This window comes from Thalassophryne amazonica, chromosome 12, assembly GCF_902500255.1.
Source record: "Thalassophryne amazonica chromosome 12, fThaAma1.1, whole genome shotgun sequence".
In the NCBI taxonomy this organism is placed as follows: Eukaryota; Metazoa; Chordata; class Actinopteri; order Batrachoidiformes; family Batrachoididae; genus Thalassophryne; species Thalassophryne amazonica.
The window spans coordinates 65007737-65029439 of NC_047114.1; the positions used below are offsets into that span (position 1 = coordinate 65007737).

General features: G+C 49.7%; 1 long non-coding RNA gene across 1 annotated transcript; it reads left to right on the plus strand.

Moving 5' to 3' along the window:
- The first annotated feature begins 415 nt into the window (after window positions 1-415).
- LOC117521109 lies at window positions 416-19466 on the plus strand. The gene is made up of 3 exons (XR_004563891.1): window positions 416-510; window positions 8960-8965; window positions 19457-19466. It is a non-coding gene; the product is annotated as an uncharacterized LOC117521109 (long non-coding RNA).
- Window positions 19467-21703: the final 2237 nt, after the last annotated feature.

Here is a 21703-nt window from a genome sequence, read left to right on the forward strand (position 1 = left end):
ATATGTTACCCCTTAGTTATCATGTTACCCCATAAAATAATAACTAAGGATGACACAAGGTGCAAACTTTTTCTTTTTGAAACCCTATTAACTCAACCAATAATTTGCACCACTTTTTTTTTTTTTTTTTTTTTTTACCAAAATTGGAGTAACTTTTGCCCCCTGTACAAACTGAAATCGACCTTTGTCACCATTCTTGCTGTTTTTACCCCATAACTCCAGAACATTCAGCTGTAGATAGTCCAAACTATACCTTTGTGGAATCTTTATGATGAGTCAAAAACTGTGGTATAGTTTTCAATATGATTGGAGCATTTTTAATTTTTGACCCCTGTGTAATTCCTCAATTGACCCCTACCTGGCTGCCTATTGAACATTCAAATGGCCATTTTTTTGTTGTTGTTGTGTTAAAGAGTAATGTCTAAGGAGTATTTCTGCCAAATTTGGTGCTTGCATAACCATTTGAACGATTCCACTGTCAATATTCTGTTATCTGCTGCACTATACCGAGTCCCGAGTCAGTCCTGATCACTGACCTTTGATCTTTGATATCTCATTACTGACCTTTGACCATGATTGTTGACCTTTGATCCAAGATAGCATAATCAAAGCTTTATTGCTGAGTTGCCACTTAATGATATTTTGCTGGAAATTCCTTAGAATTATAGTAAAACTATAACTTGAGAAATGAAATAACATCTCTGAGAGACTGTGTACTTGAAGGAACTTTATTGCAGTGTACACTGAAAAAAGAACCACCTTAAAGAGATGTTTCAATTGGTTGCATCTAAATAATTTAAGTTGTTTGAACTTAAGTTAATAAGTTAGATCAACTCTAACTTACAAATTTAAGTTCAAACAACTTAATATATTTAGATGCTACCAATTGAAATAATTCATTTAAGTTGGTTCAACTCTTTTTTCATTGTAAAAGGGTTTGGCTGTACAATAAAAGGTAGTGTATCTATCTCTTTAGTTAGACACACATCGGTTAGATTTCTCGAGGTATTGGTCGAAGGTTTAAGGAATAACTTACACTTTGGATACTCAATGTTTTTGATGCATTTTAAGCTACAAACATCATTATCTCTTTTAAGACCCCTTTGGCATGCCTTAATTGCATTTGCCTGTTGCAGTTTTCTGTGACTGTAATTTACCCAACAGCCCTCTACACACTTTATCATGTATAAGTCTATCTATGGATTTTCACAAATGTCTCAACATCAGTTTGTTGGTAAAACTTTGAAAGGCTAGACTAGATAATTCTCAAAGAGATGAGTAGCCTATATACACCATCTGCCGAGGATGACAGCACGTTAGACAGCTCATTACTGGAGCAGTTGGAGATGTCACTCTTACTAGGCACAGTATGAGATAACCATGGTTTAAGCCTTGGCTTAATACGTTGTCATGGAAATCAACAGTCGCACATCGGACACTTCCCATTTGTGTTGAGTCCAGGGCTGAGTTGAGGTCTGCTCACCCTCATATGGTCAGATGAAGAAGGAGGAGAAGATGGCCTCATCCCAAAATATCAACTTTAATTGCTTTAAGGCCGATGGCTGCACATTTGGCATGTACACTTCACAAGTCCACACAGTTATAGAATATTCTAAATACTGAGACAGTTTGAACTTCTAGAATCTGGAATAATCACACACACACACACACACACACACACACACACACACACACACACACACACACACACACACACACACACACACACACACACACACACACACACACACACACACACACACCTAAAATTCCCACAGGCTGACACTGGTAAAAGAGCCACAATTGACGCTGGCGCTAAATTAAGAGGAAAGAGAGATTAGAAGCTTAAATCAAGCCAGTGCTTTTTCCTCTTCTGTGAATGTTTGAAATTAGACCGAATAAATCTAGGTGCTACGTCTGAGAGTGAATTATTCCCACCAGGTATGCAAATGAGCCCACAAAGCTGTGCCGTAATCAGATGATGTGGCGCTTTGTTGAAATTCGCTTCACCGAGCAGCGCGCTATTTTAGCAGTTTCTCCAAAGAAGGCTGTAAAATTGTTGGGTCACAATGAAACGGGTGTGAGCCACTGTTTGGCCCTTCCTTCCTTCCTTCCTTCCTTCCTTCCTTCCTTCCTTCCTTCCTTCCTTCCTTCCTTCCTTCCTTCCTTCCTTCCTTCCTTCCTTCCTTCCTTCCTTCCTTCCTTCCAGTCCAAGGGTCTGGCCTTTAATAATGGGCCGGTGTGGTGCAGCACAGACACACCGCCTTTCTGACGTGTGGAGAAATGTGTTCAATCACCATGGATACCGGTCAGAGATGAGCCCCTGCAGTGGTTATTGGGATTTCTCTGTCTGCACAGACTGCAGGTTAACACCTCACAGTGTGTATTATGGATGTGAGCGTATCGTATTATAATTACGCTCCCACAGCTCAGCGCTGGAGTTTTTATTTTTTTATTTCAAAGCATCACATCTAGAAAGAGACTGTCCTGGACTTCTCTGGTGGCAAAATGGGCTCCCAGCAGATCAGCGCTGATGTGGGAAGAGGAACATGAGAAAGCTTCGAGCACTATCGATTCAGCTGTGTACTCTCCAAGCAAGTATACCAGAGGATCTGAGGAGAGAATTATCCATGCACCATTTCATCTCTGCTCCTGTGTGCAAAATTCTGCACTTCTGGCTTTCTCTTAGCGTGCACACACAGGTCAGTGCACTGTCACAGAGAGACAAAGTACAGAATATTTGATTTATTCATAGCAGTTCTCTTCAAATTCGTTGAACATTTTTAGGTTTGTTTTGTCAAAGGACTCTTAATGAAGACAATAATTGGAAGATCTTGAATGTTGGAGTTATGTCATGTAGTGTAATCCTTTAAATGGGTAATATTATAATATTATATCCCAAACAAGAGGAGTGTATCTCCCTTATTTAGCAGGAGTAGGGGAAAAACTACAGAGGATCTTCAGACAGCACAAAATCCCAGTTTACTTTAAACCGGATAACACCTTGAGACAGAAATTAGTTCACCCTAAGGACAGGATCCCTAGTTACAAACAGAGCAATGCAGTGTATTCTATCAGATGTCAGGAAAACTGTAACGAACACTACATAGGTGAAACAAAGCAACCTTTACACAAAAGGCTATACCAGCACCGCAGAGAGGGCGCCAGTGTTGTATGGGCTGCCAGAAGAGGAGGTACTGCTGGCTCACCACCAGAGGGCGCCCTGCCTGAAGTGTGGGCTTCAGGCACCAGAGGGCGCTGCCGCCACGGACACAGCCGGGAGTGACAGCTGTCACTCATTAATTCCTGACAGCTGTCACTCATTCTTCATCATCTCACTCCATAAAACCCAGACGTCATCTCCACCTCATCGCCGAGATATCGTACTTCTATAAAGGTAATATTCTCTGCCAGCATTCAGTGATTTCCAGAGCTATTGTGTTGCAGCTGTCAACCAGAGGACCGGCGTGGGTCACGACTGTTTCGTCCTTCGTCTCGCCAGATAAGTGGTTAAACAGACGCTGCACAAGTGTGTGTTAAAGGTGGAGGTGGCATTCCCACCGTTGTTGTTACGGGGTGTACACACACCCACACTTGACTGTCTTTGTTCTTCGCCAGCAGTACCAGATCCGACAGTCGGGGACGGTGATCACCTGGGAATTCGGGACTTGGCGGCTCCAGTATTCACCAGGTTCGGTGGCGGCGGAAATCGTGTGGTCTCAGGACAGACGTCTTCTATCCTCAAGCCTGCCCACACGTCACCTTTGTGAATTGACTGTTATCAGATTCTGAGATTGTCTGTGTATTCGTTGTGCACCTTCACAACATTAAATTGTTACTTTTTGGCTCATCTATTGACCGTTCATTTCCGCCCCCTGTTGTGGGTCCGTGTCACTACACTTTCACAACAGGATATCTCGGCCAGCGTCATGGATCCCGAGGGGCGTCACCCATCTGTTGGACAGCCAATGGAAGAGCAGGGTGCACAGGCGTCTGCAGGAGGCGTGTTCGGTGAGTTGCAGCAAATCCTCACCGCCTTTACCGCTCGGCTGGAATTGATGTCCGAGCAAAACATCATCCTTAATCGCAGGTGGAGGCTCTCACCGCACAGGTGGAAGCGCGCGATCAGAGCGCTGCTGCGGCTCCTCCTCCTCCTCCTGCCGACCCAGTGCAGGGTATTAACATTCCACTGGTCATTCAACAAACCCCCCCACCATCCCCTGAAGCATACATAAGTCCCCCTGAGCCGTACGGGGGTTGTGTGGAGACGTGCGCGGACTTTCTGATGCAGTGTTCGCTCGTCTTTGCACAACGACCCGTGATGTACGCGTCTGACGCCAGCAAGGTGGCTTATGTAATTAATTTGCTTCGGGGTAAGGCACGTGCCTGGGCTACGGCGCTCTGGGAACAGAACTCACGGTTGTTATCAGCATACACTGGGTTTGTGGGGGAGTTCAGAACAGTGTTTGATCACCCTAACAGAGGAGAGACCGCTTCAACAATGCTGCTGTCAATGCGACAGGGGCGCCGGTGCGCAGCCAAATATGCAGTCGACTTCCGCATCGCGGCTGCGAGGTCCGGCTGGAATAACGTTGCGCTCCGTGCCGCCTTCATAAACGAACTGTCATCGGTCCTGAAGGAGCATCTGGTAGCTAAGGAAGAACCGTGGGATTTAGATGGGCTTATCGATCTCGTTATACGGTTAGACAATTGGTTGGAGGAACGCCGTCTGGAGCGAGGCGAAGGACGTGGCCAGATACGCGCCGTCCCTCTCCCTTCCGGGTTCGAAAAGGGGCCGCCCTCCCCACGCTCCACAGCCGCAGCGCTCCGTGGGGCAACAGCTCCCTCTGCTGACGTTGTTAGGGAAACGCACAGGGCCAAAATGAGGAGGCTGGTCCACGGGGAGTGTTTTCTCTGCAGCTCATACAGAGAAACTGCCCCAAACGGCCAGAACGACAACAACCGCCCTTAGAGACTGGGCTAAGGGGGGGGTCATAACATTCACGTGGGACACACACAGATTGCCACACGACTCCCAGTTACAATCCTGAGCGGGGATTTAACCCTTCAAGCCCCAGCACTGGTGGACACGGGGTCAGAAGGGAATCTGCTAGACAGCAGATGGGTAAGGGAGGTAGGGCTCCCTCTGGTGGCGCTTCCTTCGCCATTGCAGGTGCGGGCACTAGATGGCACCCTCCTCCCTTTAATCACACACAAGACACAACCAGTAACTCTGGTGGTGTCTGGAAACCATCAGGAGGAGATTGAGTTTTTTGTAACTCCTTCTACCTCCCGTGTGATTTTGGGCTTCCCCTGGATGTTGAAACACAATCCCCGGATTGATTGGCCGTCTGGGGTAGTGGTTCAGTGGAGCGAAACCTGCCATAGGGTGTGTTTAGGATCCTCGGTTCCTCCCGGTTTGCATGCTAAGGAGGAAGTCAAAGCCCCTCCCAATCTGACGGCGGTGCCGGTTGAGTACCACGATCTTGCTGACGTCTTCAGCAAGGATCTGGCACTCACCCTTCCCCCGCACCGTCCGTACGATTGTGCCATTGATTTGGTTCCAGGCGTTGAGTTCCCATCCAGCAGGCTGTACAACCTCTCACGACCTGAGCGCGAATCAATGGAGACCTACATCCGGGACTCATTAGCTGCCGGGCTGATCCGGAACTCCACCTCCCCGATGGGTGCAGGTTTCTTTTTTGTGGGCAAGAAAGATGGCGGACTCCGTCCATGCATTGATTACAGGGGGCTGAATGAGATTACGGTTCGCAACCGATACCCGTTGCCATTGTTAGATTCCATGTTCACCCCCCTGCATGGAGCCAAAATTTTTACTAAGCTGGATCTTAGAAATGCGTATCACCTGGTTCGGATCCGGAAGGGAGACGAATGGAAGACGGCATTTAACACCCCGTTAGGTCACTTTGAGTACCTGGTCATGCCGTTCGGCCTCACCAATGCCCCCGCGACGTTCCAAGCCTTGGTTAACGACGTCTTGTGGGACTTCCTGCACCAATTCGTCTTCGTATATCTGGACGATATTCTCATCTTTTCTCCGGATCCTGAGACCCATGTCCAGCATGTACGTCAGGTCCTGCAGCGGTTATTAGAGAACCGACTGTTTGTGAAGGGCGAGAAGTGCAAGTTTCACCACACGTCTTTGTCCTTCCTGGGGTTTATCATCTCCTCTAACTCCGTCGCCCCTGATCCGGCCAAGGTTGCGGCGGTGAGAGATTGGCCCCAACCAACAAGCCGTAGGAAGCTGCAACAGTTCCTCGGCTTCGCTAATTTCTATAGGAGGTTCATTAAGGGCTACAGTCAGGTAGTTAGCCCCCTGACAGCCCTGACCTCTCCAAAAGTCCCCTTCACCTGGTCAGATCGGTGCGAATCCACATTCAAGGAGTTGAAACGACGGTTCTCTACTGCGCCAGTTTTGGTGCAGCCCGACCCTAGCCGCCAGTTCGTGGTTGAAGTGGACGCCTCTGACTCAGGGATAGGAGCCGTGCTATCCCAGAGCGGAGAGACCGATAAGGTTCTTCACCCGTGTGCCTACTTTTCTCGCAGGTTGACCCCAGCTGAACGGAACTATGACGTCGGCAATCGAGAACTCCTTGCGGTGAAAGAGGCTCTTGAGGAGTGGAGACACCTGTTGGAGGGAGCGTCTGTGCCGTTCACGGTTTTCACTGACCATCGGAACCTGGAGTATATCAGGACCGCCAAGCGGCTGAACCCCAGGCAAGCCCACTGGTCACTGTTCTTCGGACGTTTTGAAGAACCAAGAACCAGAGATCGGATGCCTTGTCCCGGGTACACGAAGACGAAGTCAAAACGGTGCTGTCGGATCCACCGGAGCCCATCATTCCGGAGTCCACTATCGTGGCCACCCTCACCTGGGACAAGGAGAAGACCGTCCGGGAGGCCCTGGCACGGAGCCCGGACCCCGGAACTGGTCCGAAGAATCGTCTATACGTCCCACCAGAGGCCAGAGCTGCAGTCTTGGACTTCTGTCACGGTTCCAAGCTCTCCTGTCATCCAGGGGTGCGAAGGACCGTGGCAGTTGTCCGGCAGCGCTTCTGGTGGGCGTCTATGGAGGCCGACGTCCGGGAGTACATCCAGGCCTGCACCACCTGTGCCAGGAGCAAGGCAGACCACAAGAGGTCCCAAGGGCTTCTCCAGCCACTTCCTGTGCCTCATCGCCCCTGGTCCCATATCGGCCTGGATTTCGTCATGGGCCTCCCGCCGTCCCAGGGCAACACCACCATCTTCACGATAGTGGACCGATTCTCCAAGGCGGCCCACTTCGTTGCCCTCCCGAAGCTCCCAACAGCCCAGGAGACAGCAGACCTCCTGGTCCACCACGTCGTCCGTCTGCATGGGATACCCACCAACATCGTCTCTGATCGTGGTCCCCAGTTCTCCTCACACGTCTGGAGGAGCTTCTGCCGGGAACTGGGGGCCAGTGTGAGCCTCTAGTCCGGGTATCACCCGCAGACCAATGGACAGGCAGAACGGGCCAATCAGGAATTGGAGCAAGCCCTGCGCTGTGTAACGTCTGCACACCCGATGGCCTGGAGTGAACATCTAGCCTGGATCGAGTATGCGCATAACAGCCAGGTGTCCTCTGCCACCGGCCTCTCCCCGTTTGAGGTGTGTTTGGGGTATCAGCCCCCATTGTTTCCCGTGGTGGAGGGAGAGGTCAGTGTGCCCTCAGTCCAGGCCCACCTGCGGAAGTGCCGTCGGGTGTGGCGCTCCGCCCGTTCTGCCTTGTTGAAGGCCCGGACGAGGGCGAAGACCCATGCGGACCGCCGGCGATCCCCGGCCCCTGCTTACCAGCCCGGGCAGGAGGTGTGGCTGTCCACGAAGGACATCCCCCTCCAAGTGGACTCCCCTAAGTTGAAGGACCGATACATTGGACCATTCAAGATCCTCAAAATCCTCAGTCCTGCCGCAGTGAAGCTCCATCTCCCGGCTTCACTGCGGATCCACCCAGTCTTTCATGTGTCCAGAATCAAGCCTCACCACACCTCACCCCTCTGTGCTCCCGGTCCGGCGGGGTATGGACCCAAAGAACGCTCCTGGGTGAAGAGGAGCTTCATCCTGGATCCAGCCCTCCTGGCCGATTTCTACCGTCGACACCCCGATAAGCCTGGTCGGGCGCCAGGAGGCGCCCGTTGAGGGGGGGGGGGTCCTGTTGTGTGGGCTGCCAGAAGAGGAGGTACTGCTGGCCCACCACCAGAGGGCGCCCTGCCTGAAGTGCGGGCTTCAGGCACGAGAGGGCGCTGCCGCCACGGACACAGCCGGGAGTGACAGCTGTCACTCATTAATTCCTGACAGCTGTCACTCATTCTTCATCATCTCACTCCATAAAACCCAGACGTCATCTCCACCTCATCGCCGAGATATCGTACTTCTATGAAGGTAATATTCTCTGCCAGCATTCAGTGATTTCCAGAGCTATTGTGTTGCAGCTGTCAACCAGAGGACCGGCGTGGGTCACGACTGTTTCGTCCTTCGTCTCGTCAGATAAGTGGTTAAACAGACGCTGCACGAGTGTGTGTTAAAGGTGGACGTAGCATTCCCACCGTTGTTGTTACGGGGTGTACACACACCCACACTTGACTGTCTTTGTTCTTCGCCAGCAGTACCAGATCCGACAGTCGGGGACGGTGATCACCTGGGAATTCGGGACTTGGCGGCTCCAGTATTCACCAGGTTTGGTGGCGGCGGAAATCGTGTGGTTCCGGCTCTTCTCAGGACAGATGTCTTCTATCCTCGAGCCTGCCCACACGTCACCTTTGTGAATTGACTGTTATCAGATTCTGAGATTGTCTGTGTATTCGTTGTGCACCTTCACAACATTAAATTGTTACTTTTTGGCTCATCTATTGACCGTTCATTTGCGCCCCCTGTTGTGGGTCCGTGTCACTACACTTTCACAACAGCCAGTGGACCTCAGTCTGCGGTTCACCTCCACCTTAAAGACACTAACCACATGTTTGAGGACAAGGAAGTTAAAATATTAGCCAGAGAGAAGAAATGGTTTGAGAGAGGGGTCAAGGAGGCATTCTTTGTGAAACGTTTGAAACCCAGCCTTAACCGGGGAGGGGGTCTGAGACACGCTTTATCCCCTGTTTACAATGGGGTACTCAGGTCAAAGGAGTTTCAGTCTTTTGTTCATGGTAATGAGTCATTCACGTCATCATCATTAGAGGGACAGCTGTCCTGCCATTAGGTGTGCTAACTACAGCACAATAGTTGCTAATTAGAGCTATTGTTTAGTCACTAGCCTATAGCAGTCTGCCTCTCAGTAGGAGGGGTCTGGTTAGGTTTAAAACTCCAGCTTTTGTTGGCTTGTTGTGAAAGTGTCGTGACACGGGCCCACAACAGGGGGGCGGTATTGAACGGACAATGGATAAGCCAAAAGTAACAATTTAATGTTGTGAATCGCACAACGACGTACAGACAATAACAATATGGTGGACTGTCAATCATACACCAGGTGACGTGTGGGCAGGCTCGACGATAGAAGACGCCTGGCGAGAGAAGAGCCGGATCCCCACACAGCTTCCACCACCAACGGAGCTGAAGAACACCGGAGCCGCCAAGCCCTGCGCCCCAGGTGGCCGCTGTCTTCAGTAGTCAGACCTGGTACTGCTGGCAGAAAACAGAGACAGTCCTGATGAGTGTGAGTTCGCACACTCAGTAATCCCACAGTCAGTGTTCAGTAAAGGAGGGAGAACCTCCACCTCCAATCACACACTCGTGCAGCTCCTGTCTAACCACTTATCTGATTGGAGTGTGAAGCGAAGCCGTCGCTGATCACACCAAACGCCAATCCCACAGATAAGGCAGACACCACAGGATAACGGCTGCAAAAGAAGTTCAGATTATTACTCAACGTTTTGAGTCAGCAGAGAAAATTACCTGAATGGTAGCTGATTTCTCGGCGAGGAGGTGGAGTTGCAGTCCGGCCTTTATGGTGATGGTGATGAGATGAATGAGTGACTGCTGGTGCTGAGGATGAGTGACAGCTGTCACTCCCAGTGGCTCCGGCACCCTCTCGTGCTTGAAGCCCGCACTCCAAGCAGGGCGCCATCTGGTGGTGGTGGGCCAGCAGTACCTCCTCTTCAGCGGCCCACACAACAGGACCCCCCCCCAACGGGCGCCTCCTGGCGCGCGACCAGGCTTGTCCGGGTGCCGGGCGTAGAATTCGGCCAGGAGGGCCGGGTCCAGGATGAAGCTCCTCTTCACCCAGGAGCGTTCTTCGGGTCCATATCCTTCCCAGTCCACCAAATACTGGAACCCCCGGCCCTGTCGACGAACGTCCAGGAGTCGGCGCACAGTCCAAGCCGGCTCCCCGTCGATGATCCGGGCAGGCGGCGGCGCCGGTCCGGGGGCACAGAGGGGAGAGGTGTGGCAGGGTTTGAGTCTGGAGACATGGAATACTGGATGTATCCGCAGTGAAGCTGCCAGCTTCACTGCGGCTGGACTGAGGACCTTCACGATGGTGAAGGGTCCTATAAATCTGTCCTTCAGCTTTTGGGATTCCGTTTGCAGAGGTATGTCCTTTGTGGATAACCAAACCGTCTGCCCGGGCTGGTATGCAGGGGCCGGGGAACGCCGGCGGTCTGCATGGGCCTTAGCCCTCGTCCGGGCTCTGAGCAGGGCAGAGCGGGCGGTACGCCACACCCGACGGCACTTCCTCAGATGGGCCTGGACCATGGGCACCCCGACCTCTCCCTCCACTAGCGGAAACAATGGGGGCTGGTACCCCAAACACACCTCAAACGGGGAGAGGCCGGTGGCAGATGAAACTTGGCTATTATGAGCGTACTCGATCCAGGCCAGATGGTCACTCCAGGCTGTCGGGTGCGCGGAGGTCATGCAGCGGAGGGCCTGCTCCAGTTCCTGGTTCGTCCGCTCTGCCTGCCCATTCGTCTGGGGGTGGTACCCAGACGAGAGACTGACGGTGGCCCCCAGTTCCCTGCAGAAACTCCTCAAGACCTGGGAGGAGAACTGAGGACCACGATCTGAGACAATGCCTGCTGGAATCCCATGCAGACGCACGACGTGGTGGACCAGGAGGTCTGCAGTCTCCTGGGCCGTCGGGAGCTTCGGGAGGGCCACGAAGTGGGCCGCCTTAGAGAACCGGTCCACTATCGTTAAGATGGTGGTGTTGCCCTGGGACGGCGGGAGGCCCGTGACAAAGTCCAGGCCGATATGAGACCAGGGGCAACGAGGCACAGGCAGAGGCTGGAGGAGGCCTTGGGCCTTGTGATGTCGGCTTTGCCCCTGGCACAGGTGGTGCAGGCCTGGACATACTCCCGGACGTCGGTTTCCATATACGCCCACCAGAAGCGCTGCCGGACCACTGCCATGGTCCTTCGCACCCCTGGGTGACAGGAGAGCTTGGAACCGTGACAGAAGTCAAGGACCGCAGCCCTGGCCTCTGGTGGGACGTACAGTTTGTCCTTCGGACCTGTCCCCGGGTCCGGGCTCCGTGTCAGGGCCTCCCGGACGGTCTTCTCCACGTCCCAGGTAAGGGTGGCCACGACAGTGGACTCGGGGATGATGGTTTCAGGGGGGTCTGACAGCTCGGTCTTGACCTCCTCTTCATGCACCCAGGACAGGGCGTCAGATTGTTGGTTCTTAGTCCCGGGGCGGTAGGTGATCCGGAAGTCAAAACGCCCGAAGAACAGCGACCAGCGGGCTTGCCTGGGGTTCAGACGCTTTGCGGTCCGGATGTACTCCAGGTTCCGATGGTCCGTGAAAACCGGAAATGGTACCGATGCTCCCTCCAACAGGTGTCTCCACTCCTCAAGAGCCTCCTTCACCGCAAGAAGTTCCCGATTGCCGACGTCATAGTTCCGTTCAGCTGGGGTCAACCTGCGGGAAAAGTAGGCACATGGATGGAGAACCTTATCGGACTCCCCGCTCTGGGATAGCACGGCTCCTATCCCTGAGTCAGAGGCATCCACTTCAACAACAAACTGGCGCTTGGGATCGGGCTGCACCAGAACCGGTGCAGTCGAGAACTGGCGTTTCAACTCCCTAAACGCGGCTTCGCACCGATCTGACCAGGTGAAGGGGACTTTTGTGGAGGTCAGGGCTGTCAGAGGGCTAACTACCTGACTGTAGCCCTTGATGAACCTCCGGTAGAAATTTGCAAAACCGAGGAACTGTTGTAGTTTCCTACGGTTCGTTGGTTGGGGCCAATCTCTCACCTCCACAACCTTGGCCGGATCAGGGGCGACGGAGTTGGAGGAGATTATGAACCCCAAGAAGGACAAAGAAGTGCGGTGGAACTCACACTTCTCGCCCTTCACAAACAGCCGGTTCTCCAACAACCGCTGTAGGACCTGACATACATGCTTGACATGGGTCTCAGGATCCGGAGAAAAGATGAGTATATCGTCTAGATATACGAAGACAAACCGATGCAGGAAGTCCCGCAAGACGTCATTAACCAATGCTTGGAACGTCGCGGGCGCATTGGTGAGGCCGAACGGCATGACCAGGTACTCAAAGTGACCTAACGGGGTGTTAAATGCCGTCTTCCACTCGTCTCCCTCCCGGATCCGAACCAGGTGATAAGCATTCCTAAGATCCAATTTTGTGAAAATTTAGGCTCCATGCAGGGGCGTGAACACTGAATCCAACAGAGGTAACGGGTATCGGTTGCGAACCGTGATCTCGTTCAGCCCTCTGTAATCAATGCATGGACGGAGTCCGCCGTCCTTCTTGCCCACAAAAAAGAAACCAGCACCCATCGGGGAGGTGGAGTTCCGGATCAACCCGGCAGCTAACGAGTTCCGGATGTAGGTCTCCATTGATTCGCGTTCCGGATGTGAGAGGTTGTACAGCCTGCTGGATGGGTACTCAGCGCCCGGTATCAAATCAATGGCACAATCGTACGGACGGTGTGGGGGCAGCGTGAGTGCCAGATCCTTGCTGAAGACGTCAGCAAGGTCGTGGTACTCAGCCGGCACCGCTGCCAGATTGGGGGGGATTAAAACCTCCTCCTTAGCTGTCACACCGGGTGGAACCGAGGATCCTAAACACTCCCGGTGGCAGGTTTTGCTCCACTGAACCACAACCCCAGACGCCCAATCAATCCGGGGATTGTGTTTTAACACCCATGGAAAACCCAAAATCACTCGGGAGGTAGAAGGTCTTACATAAAACACAATCTCCTCCCTGTGATTCCCAGACACCACCAATGTCACTGGCTGTGTCTGGTGTGGATTAGTGGAAGAAGGGTGCCATCTAGCGCCCGCACCGACAATGGTGACGGTAAGGCCACTAGAGGGAGCCCAACCTCCTTTGCCCATCTGCTATCCAGCAGATTCCCCTCCGACCCCGTTTCCACCAGTGCTGGGGCGTGAAGGGTTAGATCCCTACTCAGGATCGTGACTGGGATTCGTGCAGATCGTCGGGGTTTCCCCACGTGGGTGTTGTGACCCACCCTTAGCCCAGTCTCTAAGGACGAGTGCTGCTGTTTTGACCGTTTGGGGCATTCTCTCTGTGTGTGCTCGGTAGAGCTGCAGAGAAAACACTCTCCACGGATCAGCCTCCTTTGTCTCTGATCTGATCGTTTTTTGGCCCTGCTCGTTTCCATAGCAACGTCAGCAGGGGGAGCTGTTGTCACGTGGAGAGCCCTGGCAGTGGAGCGTGGGGAAGTCGGCTTCCTTTCAGACCCGGGAGGAAGAGGGACGGCTTGTACCTGACCACGCCCCTCGTCTCGCTGCCGTCGGTGTTCCGTTAATCGGTTGTCTAACCGTATAACCAGGTCGATAAGCCCATCTAAATCCCGCGGCTCGTCCTTCGCCACCAGGTGCTCCTTAAGGACCAGAGACAGTCCGTTTACAAAGGCGGCGCGGAGCGCAACAGCATTCCAGCTGGCTCGCGCTGCCGCGATGCGGAAGTCGACTGCATACTTCGCTGCGCTCCGACGCCCCTGCCGTATCGACAGCAGCACACTTGAAGCGATCTCGCCTCTATGAGGGTGGTCGAACACCTGTCGGAACTCCCTCACAAACTCAGTATAAACCGTTAGGAGCCGTGAATTCTGCTCCCAAAGCGCCGTAGCCCAGGCGCGTGCCTCTCCTCGAAGCAAATTTATAACGTAAGCCACCCGGCTGGCGTCTGCTGCGTACATGACGGGACGCTGTGAAAAGACGAGCGAGCACTGCATCAAGAAGTCTGCGCACGTCTCCACACAGCCTCCGTATGGCTCCGGAGGGCTTATGTATGCTTCAGGGATGGTGGGGGGGGGGTTCGTTGAACGACCAGCGGAATGTCTGTTTCTGGCACACAGTCAGCAGGAGGAGGTGCTGCAGCAGCGCCCTGAGCACGCGCTTCCACCTGGGCGGTGAGAGCCTCCATCCTACGATTGAGAACACTGCTCTGCTCGGTAACTAAGTCCAACCGAGCGGTAAAGGCGGTTAAGATGTGCTGCAGCTCACCCAACACGCCTCCTGCTGGCGCCTGTGTACCTCGCTCTTCCATTGGCTGTTCAAGCGATGGTTGACGCCCCTCGGGATCCATGACGCTGGCCGAGAAATCCTGTTGTGAAAGTGTCGTGACACGGACCCACAACAGGGGGCGGTAATGAACGGACAATGGATAAGCCAAAAGTAACAATTTAATGTTGTGAATCGCACAACGACGTACAGACAATAACAATATGGTGGACTGTCAATCATACACCAGGTGACGTGTGGGCAGGCTCGACGATAGAAGACGCCTGGCGAGAGAAGAGCCGGATCCCCACACAGCTTCCACCACCAATGGAGCTGAAGAACACCGGAGCCGCCAAGCCCTGCGCCCCAGGTGGCCGCTGTCTTCAGGAGTCAGACCCAGTACTGCTGGCAGAAAACAGAGACAGTCCTGATGAGTGTGAGTTCGCACACTCAGTAATCCCACAGTCAGTGTTCAGTAAAGGAGGGAGAACCTCCACCTCCAATCACACACTCGTGCAGCTCCTGTCTAACCACTTATCTGATTGGAGTGTGAAGCGAAGCCGTCGCTGATCACACCAAACGCCAATCCCCAGATAAGGCAACCACCACAGGATAATGGCTGCAAAAGAAGTTTCAGATTATTACTCAACGTTTTGAGTCAGCAGAGAAAATTACCTGAATGGTAGCTGATTTCTCGGCGAGGAGGTGGAGTTGCAGTCCGGCCTTTATGGTGATGGTGATGAGATGAATGAGTGACAGCTGGTGCTGAGGATGAGTGACAGCTGTCACTCCCAGTGGCTCCGGCGCCCTCTCGTGCTTGAAGCCCGCACTCCAAGCAGGGCGCCATCTGGTGGTGGTGGGCCAGCAGTACCTCCTCTTCAGCGGCCCACACAACAGGCTTCTGTTTTATTCTTCTCTACAAGAGTCAGACAGAAGTCAGACTTCCAGAGCAAGAATTTTAGCTAAGGAAGCTTCTGCGATTTGAAGCGAAACGTCCTCGCGTCAAGCAACCCAGTCCAGTCGAAGATTCAAGCTTCTTTACTATCTGTGGTGAAACCTTCGCCAAAATCCACAAAGTAGTTTTGATGTAATCCTGCTAACAGACAGACAAACAAACAAATAATAAATAATCAAACACTGATGATTTATTACGTCCTTGGCGGATATAATCAGTACGCTAAAATAGTTCAAGCAAGTTCTTAAAAAGGGATCTTATTAACCCTTTAAGACCAATGGGTGTGAATAGTTTTCACTAAAATGATATACCAAAATTACTCAGAATATCCCAGTCTGATATAAAGATCAATATTGTGTTCGATCAAAGCATTTCTTGCCTGATCAGCGTCAGCTTTATTAAACATGACTCTTACTGTGATCCCTCTACAGTGTCATACTTCACACTTTGACTGGTCCAGTTTTGCTCAATTGTTCAATCGAAGCTGTGAGTACATATAAAGTGCCTTATATATGCTGTATGTGGCTGTGTGTGTGTGTGTGTGTGTGTGGTGTGTGTGTGTTGGTGTGTGGTGTGTGTGTGTGTGTGTGTGTGTGTGTGTGTGTGTGTGTGTGTGTGTGTGTGTCTGTCCTGCAGGGAAGGTGGCAATCTCAGCAGTGTGGCTTTCTGTGTGTGTAAGCCACCACCTCATTCTACAGAAAAACTGCAGCACACACTTCTTAGATGATCTGTCAGGCCAATAAAGCACACAACAAGCCATGTTAGCAATTAGCATCGAGGTGTGTGATGCTGTTGGAGTATTTCTGTTACCATCCTGACAGGAGTGTGTACTATGACCTTCTCTTTCATCTTACCACACTTTTAACTACTATTACTGACACCTAGCAGATCATGTCTGGGAGCATGCACTGGTGTCACTGCATCCACCACAGGTCCTCGATGTCCACATGGGCAGATGGCCAGTCCATCCCCACCTCTCAAAAGCAGCCATCTATCTGAGGAAATATAGGTCTCCTCTTCACCTTCTCCAGTCACTGGGGTCCTCAACACGGGATCACCTGCAAACTAGATCATGCCCAGAGAAACACGCCACATGGACAGAAATGTTGTAACTGATACTCCCTCACAATGCAAGTGATACTCCTCATCTGACGCTCCCCTAAATAACAGTTTTGGACACAAAAGTAATTTCAGTGGGAGCTAAAAGATTCTCCAAAAGAGCTAGAACACAGCATCTAGTCGTCACTTTAGGTCACCGGTTAGCATTCAGTAAGACAGGAATCATCAGGACCCTAAAGACTTGGACCTCTGTTCTCCTGCAAAGATAACGGCATCACTAAATGCCTCTGCCCAGCAACCTCATGAGCTCTTCAATCGCACCTCTTGACCGAAAAGATCAATCAATCAATCAATCAACTTTTTTCTTGTATAGCGCCAAATCACAACAAACAGTTGCCCCAAGGCGCTCCACATTGCAAGGCAAGGCCATACAATAATTATGAAACACAGTCTACGTCTAAAGCAACATAACCAAGGGATGGTCCAGGGTCACCCGATCCAGCCCTAACTATAAGCCTTAGCGAAAAGGAAAGTTTTAAGCCTAATCTTAAAAGTAGAGAGGGTATCTGTCTCCCTGATCTGAATTGGGAGCTGGTTCCACAGGAGAGGAGCCTGAAAGCTGAAGGCTCTGCCTCCCATTCTACTCTTACAAACCCTAGGAACTACAAGTAAGCCCGCAGTCTGAGAGCGAAGCGCTCTAATGGGGTAATATGGTACTATGAGGTCCCTAAGATAAGATGGGACCTGATTATTCAAAACCTTATAAGTAAGAAGAAGAATTTTAAATTCTATTCTAGCATTAACAGGAAGCCAATGAAGGGAGGCCAAACACGGGTGAGATATGCTCTCTCCTGCTAGTCCCCGTCAGTACTCTAGCTGCAGCATTCTGAACCAACTGAAGGCTTTTTAGGGAACTTTTAGGACAACCTGATAATAATGAATTACAATAGTCCAGCCTAGAGGAAACAAATGCATGAATTAGTTTTTCAGCATCACTCTGAGACAAGACCTTTCTGATTTTAGAGATATTGCGTAAATGCAAAAAGGCAGTCCTAATATTTGTTTAATATGCGCTTTGAATGACATATCCTGATCAAAAATAACTCCAAGATTTCTCACAGTATTACTAGAGATCAGGAAATGCCATCCAGAGTAACGATCTGGTTAGACACCATGCTTCTAAGAATGTGGGGCCAAGTACAATAACTTCAGTTTTATCTGAGTTTAAAAGCAGGAAATTAGAGGTCATCCATGTCTTTATGTCTGTAAGACAATCCTGCAGTTTAGCTAATTGGTGCGTATCCTCTGGCTTCATGGATAGATAAAGCTGGGTATCATCTGCGTAACAATGAAAATTTAAGCAATACGTCTAATAATACTGCCCAAGGGAAGCATGTATAAAGTGAATAAAATTGGTCCTAGCACAGAACCTTGTGGAACTCCATAATTAACTTAGTCTGTGAAGAAGATTCCCCATTTACATGAACAAACTGTAATCTATTAGACAAATATGATTCAACCACCGCAGCGCAATGCCTTTAATACCTATGACATGCTCTAATCTCTGTAATAAAATTTTATGGTCAACAGTATCAAAAGCAGCACTGAGGTCCAACAGAACAAGCACAGAGATAAGTCCACTGTCCGAAGCCATAAGAAGATCATTTGTAACCTTCACTAATGCTGTTTCTGTACTATGATGAATTCTAAAACTCAGAAACTCAAGGACTCAGAAACATGAACGTCACTGCAGAGATAAGTGAATGTCTCTAAGGGCTCAATGCTTTTGCCACAAACAGATAAACTTCTGATGGCTGGTGTCGCTGACCAAATGGTCCCCCTAAAAATCGGTCCCCCGTGATGACTTGGTTCATGGATTAACACCTGGTTTCTAATCAAACTGCACTCCAGTCATCATCTATCTCAGCGACAGATATCTGAAGCTTTTGTACAACAATCATTTCCACATAAATTCAGCATTATTTCATCATAAAAGGTGGCGGAAGCAATCAGAGTGCTGTGGCTAAACAAGCTGCTAGCTGATGAATTCACTGTGTGTCGGTTATTTCAATGCATCACGGAATTTCATCGAGTTTCTGGTTAAAACAGCCTTGTTTCTGCTTAAAACTGACTTTAGAATGATTTAAGAGGTTTTACCTTTGATGGTTAATAATCCTATTAATCCATTTGATTGCTTTGGGTGAAGAGATTCTGTCTCAGACGTGCTGCTGTGGTCTGAAATGATGCATGCGGGGATACAACGGGCGGCCCGATTTTTAAGGGCGGACCGTTTGGTCTGTGACACTGGGTCAAGGAGTCATTGAAACCCTGGATCTTAGTCTTGGTCCAGAACCATTGCAAACCCAGACACTCTGATTCCTCACTCAGCTTCTCATGTTCTGTAATCAGGGTAGCCATTGATTCCGTAGAGATCACAGTACTGCCCATGAAGTCAAAGTCAGTAAACCTTTCCTCACCAACAAAAGCACGTGAGTCACTGGTTTCCACAGTCCTTCCCTAAGCCCAGTCCACACAAGCATTAAACAGTGAAAATAGAGTTTCTTTCCCTTCTTGGAACAACACCCATAATACCTGTTTATAGGCTGGATGTGCAGTAAGTTCTTGGAGATCCCACAAATTGTCAGGATGTTCCAGAGAACACAAAGTGTAATTGATAAAAGCCATTAAAAATCTGTTTGTTTACTTTATTATTTTATCAAAAAACTTTAAGAAGGAGTTCAGATTGCAGGCTATTTTTTCTTAATGCATGGTGGAACTGTTTAATTGTCAAGGGGTGTACTTGTGTATTGTGCAAGTGTAACATCTATGAAAAGACAAGGACTGGATCAAGACTCGGTATCAGAAGATTAAAAAAAGCCTTCTGTCTCATCAGAACTCCTTTGTCCCTCAGGCCATCAAACTGTACAACTCCTCACTCGGTGGGAGGAGGAGTAACAGGAAGACAGAGGACAGGAAGGAGAGGAAAAGTAGTAGCCAGTAAACCAGTAGCGGACAGTATGTCTGGTATTTATATTTGTGTATTTAGATTTATATTTGCAAATTGTTTTTTTTTTTTACTTTCTCTTTTGGTACTCTTTGTGCTTCTTACCTTGTGTGCTGGGAACCTCAATTTCCCTGAGGGAGTCTTCACAAATGATTAATAAAGTTCTATCTGATCTAATTTTGTATGAGTTTCCTAGGCTTTCCGAAGCCTAGCATGTATCCTGTAAAATCATCCATCCATCCATCATCCATCCATCCATCCATCCATCCATCCATCCATCCATCCATCCATCCATCCATCCATCCATCCATCCATCCATCCATCCATCCATCCATCCATCCATCCATTCTCTATAGCTGCTTATTCCAATTAAGGCTCATGGGGGAGTTGGACCCCATCCCAGCTGTCATTGTGTGAGAAACACACACTCTGGACAGGATGCCAATCTATTGCAGGGCCAAAGACAAACACATTCACACTTATAGTCACTTTAAAGTCTCCAAATCAACAAACCTGTCTTTGGAAGTGGGAGGAAGCCGGAACACCTGGAGGGAACCCACACAAACAAGGTGAGAACATGCAAAGGCCACATGCAAAGGACCATGGAGGAAGCGATGCCACAACCTTCTTGTTGTGAGGCAGCACCAAATAAATTCTTTGTTATTTTTTAATAATATATGTTCCATGTGGCCTTAATTCAGTGCAACATTGAACCACTTTATCCATGATCAACACACAACCTGCCTGCTTAAAACAGTTAGAGTTAATGACTGTGAGTCTGATCTTTCAAAGCCAACTGTGCTCCATTGTCCATGTACAGTACATGTAGTTTAAAACCGAGTATGGGAGAGACATGTTTTACTCCCATTAGATGTGAGCTGGTTTATTTCTGTGCTGTGGTGCATGTTTTACTTTCCTAAAATACATTTATCAGCACAAATCCACAGATCAATCATTTATGAAGGCAACATTAAAATACTGGATTGTTTGAGAAAGGCTGCACCTGGGGTGCTTCCATGGTGCACACTCATGGCAAGCTCTTGGTGAGCTTGTAAATTAGTCTGACTCTATTCACAACAATACTGTCAGCATTTTTACCATCTCTGCAATCACTGCCACTCAAATCATGAAAGTGACAGCAGCTAAAGTCCCAGTCGCACAGATAAGACCGTCAGCGATTTAGGAGGGTCACAGACAGTCTCCTTCACAGCCCTCTCAAGAATACGATCGCTGACTTTGTTGAGAAAAAAGTTGCATTCACATTCAGTCCATCTGGAAAGTATTCACAGCACTTCACTTTTTCCACATTTTGTTATTTTACAGCCTTATTCCAAAATGGATGAATTTATTTTTTCCTTAAAATTCTACACACAATACCCCATAATGACAATGTGAAAAAGTTTTTTTTTTTAGATTTTTGCAAATGTACTGTATGTATGTACACACAAACACACACACACACACACACACACACACGCACACACACACACACACACACACACACAAAACTAAGAAATCACAACTACATAAGTATTCACAGCCTTTGCCATGATGCTCAAAACTGAGCTCAGGCGCATCCTATTTCCACTGATCATCCTTGAGATGTTTCTACGGCTTAATTGAGTCCATCTGGACTCCAAATTCAGTTGAGTGGACATCATTTGGAAAGGCACACACCTGTCTACACATAATGTCCCACAGTTGACAGTGTATGTCAGAGCACAAACCAAGCACGAAGTCAAAGGGATTGTCTGTAGACCTCCGAGACAGGACTGTCTTGAGGCACAAGTCTGGGGAAGGGTATAGAAACAATATGGCTGCTTTGAAGGTCCCACTGAGCACAGTGGCCTCCATCATTCATAAATGGAAGAAGTTCGGATTCACCCAGACTCTTTGTACAGTTGGCCACCCATCTAAACTGAGCAATTGGGGGAGGAGGGCCTTAGTCAAGGAGGTGACCAAGAACCTGATGGTCACTCTGTCAGAGCGCCAGCATTCCTCTGTGGAGAGAGGAGAACCTTCCATAAGGACAACCATCTTTGCAGCAATCCATCAATCAGGCCTGTATGGTAGAGTGTCCAGAGAGAAGCCACTCCTTAGTAAAAGGCACATGGCAGCCTGCCTGGAGTTTGTCAAAAGGCACCTGAAGGACTCTCAGACCATGAAAAACAAAATTCTCTGGTCTGATGAGACAAAGATTGAACTTTTTGGTGTGAATGC